Below are 7,282 nucleotides of genomic sequence, written 5' to 3' on the forward strand. Positions count from 1 at the left end.
GGCCTTTATACGTGGCGGCCGAATGCTGGGTAGACCTGTTGCCCTCGGCCGGCCTTTGGACGTGGCGGCCTAATGCTGGGTAGACCTGTTGCCCTCGGCCGGCCTTTGGACGTGGCGGCCTAATGCTGGGTAGACCTGTTGCCCTCGGCCGGCAGTGTTACCGGCCGGCCTAATGCTGGGTAGACCTGTTGCCCTCGGCCGGCCTTTGTACCTGACGGCCGAATGCTGGGTAGACCTGTTGCCCTCGGCCTGCCGTTTTACCGGCCGGCCTAATGCTGAGTAGACCTGTTGCCCTCTGCCGGCCGTGTTACCGGCCGGCCTAATGCTGGGTAGACCTGTTGCCCTCGGCCGGCCTTTGTACCTGACGGCCGAATGCTGGGTAGACCTGTTGCCCTCTGCCGGCCGGCCTAATGCTGGGTAGACCTGTTGCCCTCGGCCGGCCTTTGGACGTGGCGGCCGAATGCTGGGTAGACCTGTTGCCCTCGGCCGGCCTTTGGACGTGGCGGCCTAATGCTGGGTAGACCTGTTGCCCTCGGCCGGCCTTTGGACGTGGCGGCCTAATGCTGGGTAGACCTGTTGCCCTCGGCCGGCAGTGTTACCGGCCGGCCTAATGCTGGGTAGACCTGTTGCCCTCGGCCGGCCTTTGTACCTGACGGCCGAATGCTGGGTAGACCTGTTGCCCTCTGCCGGCCGGCCTAATGCTGGGGAGACCTGTTGCCCTCGGCCGGCCTTTGGACGTGGCGGCCGAATGCTGGGTAGACCTGTTGCCCTCGGCCGGCCTTTGGACGTGGCAGCCTAATGCTGGGTAGACCTGTTGCCCTCGGCCGGCCTTTGGACGTGGCGGCCGAATGCTGGGTAGACCTGTTGCCCTCGGCCGGCCTTTGGACGTGGCGGCCTAATGCTGGGTAGACCTGTTGCCCTCGGCCGGCCTTTGGACGTGGCGGCCTAATGCTGGGTAGACCTGTTGCCCTCGGCCGGCAGTGTTACCGGCCGGCCTAATGCTGGGTAGACCTGTTGCCCTCGGCCCGCCGTGTTACCGGCCAGCCGAATGCTGGGTAGACCTGTTGCCCTCGGCCGGCCTTTGTACCTGACGGCCGAATGCTGGGTAGACCTGTTGCCCTCGGCCGGCCTTTGGACGTGGCGGCCGAATGCTGGGTAGACCTGTTGCCCTCGGCCGGCCTTTGTACCTGACGGCCGAATGCTGGGTAGACCTGTTGCCCTCTGCCGGCCGGCCTAATGCTGGGTAGACCTGTTGCCCTCGGCCGGCCTTTGGACGTGGCGGCCTAATGCTGGGTAGACCTGTTGCCCTCGGCCGGCCTTTGGACGTGGCGGCCGAATGCTGGGTAGACCTGTTGCCCTCGGCCGGCCTTTGGACGTGGCGGCCGAATGCTGGGTAGACCTGTTGCCCTCGGCCGGCCTTTGGACGTGGCGGCCGAATGCTGGGTAGACCTGTTGCCCTCGGCCGGCCTTTGGACGTGGCGGCCGAATGCTGGGTAGACCTGTTGCCCTCGGCCGGCCTTTGTACGTGGCGGCCGAATGCTGGGTAGACCTGTTGCCCTCGGCCGGCCTTTGGACGTGGCGGCCTAATGCTGGGTAGACCTGTTGCCCTCGGCCGGCCTTTGGACGTGGCGGCCGAATGCTGGGTAGACCTGTTGCCCTCGGCCGGCCTTTGGACGTGGCGGCCGAATGCTGGGTAGACCTGTTGCCCTCGGCCGGCAGTGTTACCGGCCGGCCGAATGCTGGGTAGACCTGTTGCCCTCGGCCCGCCGTGTTACCGGCCAGCCGAATGCTGGGTAGACCTGTTGCCCTCGGCCGGCCTTTGTACCTGACGGCCGAATGCTGGGTAGACCTGTTGCCCTCTGCCGGCCGTCTTTCCGGCTGGCCTAATGCTGGGTAGAACTGTTGCCCTCGGCCGGCCCTGGTACCGGCCGGCCTAATGCTGGGTAGACCTGTTGCCCTCGGCCGGTCTTTGTCTCTGGCCGCCCGCGGCGTGGTAGTCCTGTTACCGTCGGCCGGCCTTGCAGCCCGGCCGCCGCGCGATGGCGCCCCGTCTCTTCCATCGGACGCGCGGCCCCCTTGTCGTCTCTGCAGCGGCGAGCACGCCTTCGGCGGTCGGCCTGCACGTCCGGCATGACCGCGGGCACTGGCAGCCCAGCAGGCAGCCCTGCTCTCGCGTCTTCTTCCCCCCGGCGAAAGGCGGGGCGTGAAGGCGGGCGACTTTCGGTCCCAGCCGTGCCCAGGTGTCCCTGCCGGCTCCGTGCGCCAGCATCCACTGGCGAGCTCCGCCGGCCTCTTCCCCAGCCGCGGCCCCTGTCCGCTCCGCCGTCATGGTGCCGGCACCCCACTTCCCCAAGCGCTCCCCGACAGGAGCAGGCAGCGTTGTCGCGCCCCCTCCCCGTGCTCGAATGGACCGCGGCCCTGCTCCGGGCTTCATTTCTGCAGCGCGCTCGCTCGCTCGCTCGCGCGCTCCCTCCCTCCCCCCCCCCTCCCCCCTCCCCCCGGCCGCCCGCCCGCCGCGCTGCCGCCCTGCCGCAGGCTTGAGCGGCGCCGGGGCGGAGGAGGAAGGAACGCCACCAAAGCAAAAGGCTCCGAGAAAGCTGAACAGAGAGCTTCTTTGACCAGGGACAGACGGCGCCAATCATCCCGCCGCCATCCCTGCTTGTGCACCAGGCTCTCCGCCTGCCGACCTCGGCATCAGCCTCCCGCCGCCGCCGTGTAAACTGCCCGGTGGGACCGTGGGCGGGGGCAGGAAGAGGCTGAAAGTGCTGCCAGGGAGGCTGATGGCGGAGGGCGGGGTCGCCCCCAACCGACAATGGGCAGGGCCCGAGGCAGTCTGAAAGCGCTGCCAGGGAGGCTGAGGGCGGGGGGCGGGGCGCCCCCAACCGACAATGGGCAGGGCCCGAGGCAGTCTGAAAGCGCTGCCAGGGAGGCTGAGGGCGGGGGGCGGGGCGCCCCCAGCCGACAATGGGCAGGGGCCCGAGAGAGTCTGAAAGCGCTGCCAGGGAGGCTGACGGCGGGGGGCAGGGCGCCCCCAGCCGACAATGGGCAGGGGCGGGGAAAGTCTGAAAGCGCTGCATGGGAGGTTGATGGCGGAGGGCGGGCTCGCCCCCAGCGTTAATGGGTGGCTGCGGAAGACGGGGCAGGGACAGGGAGAGGGCAGGCGGCTTCGTGCCGGCCCCGGGCGCCTCGACAGCGAGCCCTCACGGCCCCCCAAACCCGCGCCGAGGCCCCAAGAGCTCTGCAGACCTTCCGCGGAAGAACCGGCCCGAAAGCGGCCACCCGCTTGCCGACGGCGGCGCCGGTCGCCTCGATGCAGCCGCCTCCGTGGGGCGGGAAGGGGCAGGGCGAGTTGTGCCAGGGCGCGGCGGCTTTGGGCCGAGTTTCGCTGCACGTACGTGCTTCCCCTGGCTGTGCTGCGGCCCGTGAGGTTCTGTTTTGTGGGGGGGGGGGCTCTGTAGGTAGGGTCTCTGGGGGACGGGGGAGGAGGCGTGGGGTAGGGAGGACGCCGTTTGGGGGGGTCAGTGTGTCAGCAGGGCGAGAACCGGGCACAGGCCCTCCGTCAGCTCGGCTGTGGGCCCAAAGGGATCACAAATAAGATTTGGCAAGAGTTTTGTTTTCCGGAAAAGATTTTCTTTCCGAGTAAATAGAAGAGGCAATCATTCAAAAAAGGCAAAGAGGAAATGAAACAAATCAAATCAAATCAAAACAAAACAAAACAAAACAAAACGAAATAAAATAAAATAATAAAATGAAATGAAAAGAAATGAAATGAAATGATGAAATAAAATGTTGTCGAAAATATGTCTTGGTCTTGAAATCGATTCTGCCGGGCGGGGCAAGGCTGCTGGAGCACTTGGGCTCCGGAGCGTTAAGAGGCTGTGGGGTTTCCCCGGCTCCGAGATGGTACAAGGATGCCTCGTCTACCCGGATCCGCGAAACGTGGCCCGTCCCGCGGCGGCCAGGTCGACGCGGCTCCGGGGCCGGTGGCGTGGGACCGCCGTCGCCGGCGAAGGCGCAGCGGCGGCGGCCGTGGCCGCGACGACCAGGTCTACACGACTCCGGGAAACTTGGCCGGTCCCGCGGCGGCCAGGTCTACTGGGCTCCGGGATGGGCGGCCGCCGTGGCCGCGGCGACCAGGTCTACCCGCCTCCGGGACCGGCGGCGTGGGTCCGCCGTCGAGGGCGAGGGCGCTGCGACGGCCGCGGCGACCGGGTCTACCTAGCTCCGGTGCGACCCGGGCTGCGTGCAGCATGGCGAAGGTAGACCTGTGGTCCGCATCACGGCGTGGGCAGACCTGGTGTCCGCAGCATGGAGCGGGTAGACATGTTGTCCGCCGCATGGAGTGGGTAGACCTGTTGTCCGCGTAATGGAGTAGTTAGACCTGGTGTCCGCAGCTTGGAGTGGGTAGACCTGTTGTCCGCAGCAAGCCGTGGGTAGACCGGTTGTCCGCAGCAAGCCGTGGGTAGACCTGGTGTCCGCAGCATGCCCTGGGTAGACCTGGTGTCCGCAGCTTGGTAGACCTGTTGCCCGATTCATGCCCTGGGTAGACCTGTTGTCCGCAGCAAGCCGTGGGTAGACCTGGTGTCCGCAGCATGCCCTGGGTAGACCTGGTGTCCGCAGCTTGGTAGACCTGTTGCCCGTTTCATGGCTGGGTAGACCTGGTGTCCGCAGCATGCCCTGGGTAGACCTGGTGTCCGCAGCTTGGTAGACCTGTTGCCCGTTTCATGGCTGGGTAGACCTGGTGTCCGCAGCAAGCCGTGAGTAGACCTGTTGCCCGTTTCATGGCTGGGTAGACCTGGTGTCCGCAGCATGCCCTGGGTAGACCTGGTGTCCGCAGCTTGGTAGACCTGTTGCCCGTTTCATGGCTGGGTAGACCTGGTGTCCGCAGCAAGCCGTGAGTAGACCTGTTGCCCGTTTCATAGCTGGGTAGACCTGGTGTCCGCAGCATGCCCTGGGTAGACCTGGTGTCCGCAGCTTGGTAGACCTGTTGCCCGTTTCATGGCTGGGTAGACCTGTTGTCCGCAGCAAGCCGTGGGTAGACCTGGTGCCCGCAGCTTGGTAGACCTGTTGCCCGATTCATGGCTGGGTAGACCTGTTGTCCGCAGCATTGAGTTGGTAGACCTGGTGTCCGCAGCATGCCCTGGGTAGACCTGGTGTCCGCAGCTTGGTAGACCTGTTGCCCGTTTCATGGCTGGGTAGACCTGTTGTCCGCAGCATTGAGTTGGTAGACCTGGTGTCCGCAGCATGCCCTGGGTAGACCTGGTGTCCGCAGCTTGGTAGACCTGTTGCCCGTTTCATGGCTGGGTAGACCTGGTGTCCGCAGCAAGCCGTGAGTAGACCTGTTGCCCGTTTCATGGCTGGGTAGACCTGGTGTCCGCAGCATGCCCTGGGTAGACCTGGTGTCCGCAGCTTGGTAGACCTGTTGCCCGTTTCATGGCTGGGTAGACCTGGTGTCCGCAGCAAGCCGTGAGTAGACCTGTTGCCCGTTTCATGGCTGGGTAGACCTGGTGTCCGCAGCATGCCCTGGGTAGACCTGGTGTCCGCAGCTTGGTAGACCTGTTGCCCGTTTCATGGCTGGGTAGACCTGGTGTCCGCAGCATGCCCTGGGTAGACCTGGTGTCCGCAGCTTGGTAGACCTGTTGCCCGATTCATGGCTGGGTAGACCTGTTGTCCGCAGCATTGAGTTGGTAGACCTGGTGTCCGCAGCATGCCCTGGGTAGACCTGGTGTCCGCAGCTTGGTAGACCTGTTGCCCGTTTCATGGCTGGGTAGACCTGTTGTCCGCAGCATTGAGTTGGTAGACCTGGTGTCCGCAGCATGCCCTGGGTAGACCTGGTGTCCGCAGCTTGGTAGACCTGTTGCCCGTTTCATGGCTGGGTAGACCTGGTGTCCGCAGCAAGCCGTGAGTAGACCTGTTGCCCGTTTCATGGCTGGGTAGACCTGGTGTCCGCAGCATGCCCTGGGTAGACCTGGTGTCCGCAGCTTGGTAGACCTGTTGCCCGATTCATGCCTGGGTAGACCTGGTGTCCGCAGCAAGCCGTGAGTAGACCTGTTGCCCGTTTCATGGCTGGGTAGACCTGGTGTCCGCAGCATGCCCTGGGTAGACCTGGTGTCCGCAGCTTGGTAGACCTGTTGCCCGTTTCATGGCTGGGTAGACCTGGTGTCCGCAGCAAGCCGTGGGTAGACCTGGTGTCCGCAGCCTGGTAGACCTGTTGCCCGATTCATGCCTGGGTAGACCTGTTGTCCGCAGCATTGAGTTGGTAGACCTGGTGTCCGCAGCATGCCCTGGGTAGACCTGGTGTCCGCAGCATTGAGTGGGTAGACCTGTTGCCCGTTTCATGGCTGGGTAGACCTGTTGTCCGCAGCTTGGTAGACCTGTTGCCCGTTTCATGGCTGGGTAGACCTGGTGTCCGCAGCAAGCCGTGAGTAGACCTGTTGCCCGTTTCATGGCTGGGTAGACCTGGTGTCCGCAGCATGCCCTGGGTAGACCTGGTGTCCGCAGCTTGGTAGACCTGTTGCCCGATTCATGGCTGGGTAGACCTGTTGTCCGCAGCATTGAGTTGGTAGACCTGGTGTCCGCAGCATGCCCTGGGTAGACCTGGTGTCCGCAGCTTGGTAGACCTGTTGCCCGTTTCATGGCTGGGTAGACCTGTTGTCCGCAGCATTGAGTTGGTAGACCTGGTGTCCGCAGCATGCCCTGGGTAGACCTGGTGTCCGCAGCTTGGTAGACCTGTTGCCCGTTTCATGGCTGGGTAGACCTGTTGTCCGCAGCATTGAGTTGGTAGACCTGGTGTCCGCAGCATGCCCTGGGTAGACCTGGTGTCCGCAGCTTGGTAGACCTGTTGCCCGTTTCATGGCTGGGTAGACCTGTTGTCCGCAGCTTGGTAGACCTGTTGCCCGTTTCATGGCGGGGTAGACCTGGTGTCCGCAGCAAGCCGTGAGTAGACCTGTTGCCCGTTTCATGGCTGGGTAGACCTGGTGTCCGCAGCATGCCCTGGGTAGACCTGGTGTCCGCAGCTTGGTAGACCTGTTGCCCGTTTCATGCCTGGGTAGACCTGGTGTCCGCAGCATGCCCTGGGTAGACCTGGTGTCCGCAGCTTGGTAGACCTGTTGCCCGTTTCATGGCTGGGTAGACCTGTTGTCCGCAGCATTGAGTGGGTAGACCTGTTGCCCGTTTCATGGCTGGGTAGACCTGGTGTCCGCAGCAAGCCGTGGGTAGACCTGGTGTCCGCAGCTTGGTAGACCTGTTGCCCGATTCATGCCTGGGTAGACCTGTTGTCCGC

This window comes from Sturnus vulgaris, unplaced genomic scaffold (genome assembly GCF_052056855.1).
Source record: "Sturnus vulgaris isolate bStuVul1 unplaced genomic scaffold, bStuVul1.hap1 Scaffold_597, whole genome shotgun sequence".
Classification (NCBI taxonomy): Eukaryota; Metazoa; Chordata; class Aves; order Passeriformes; family Sturnidae; genus Sturnus; species Sturnus vulgaris.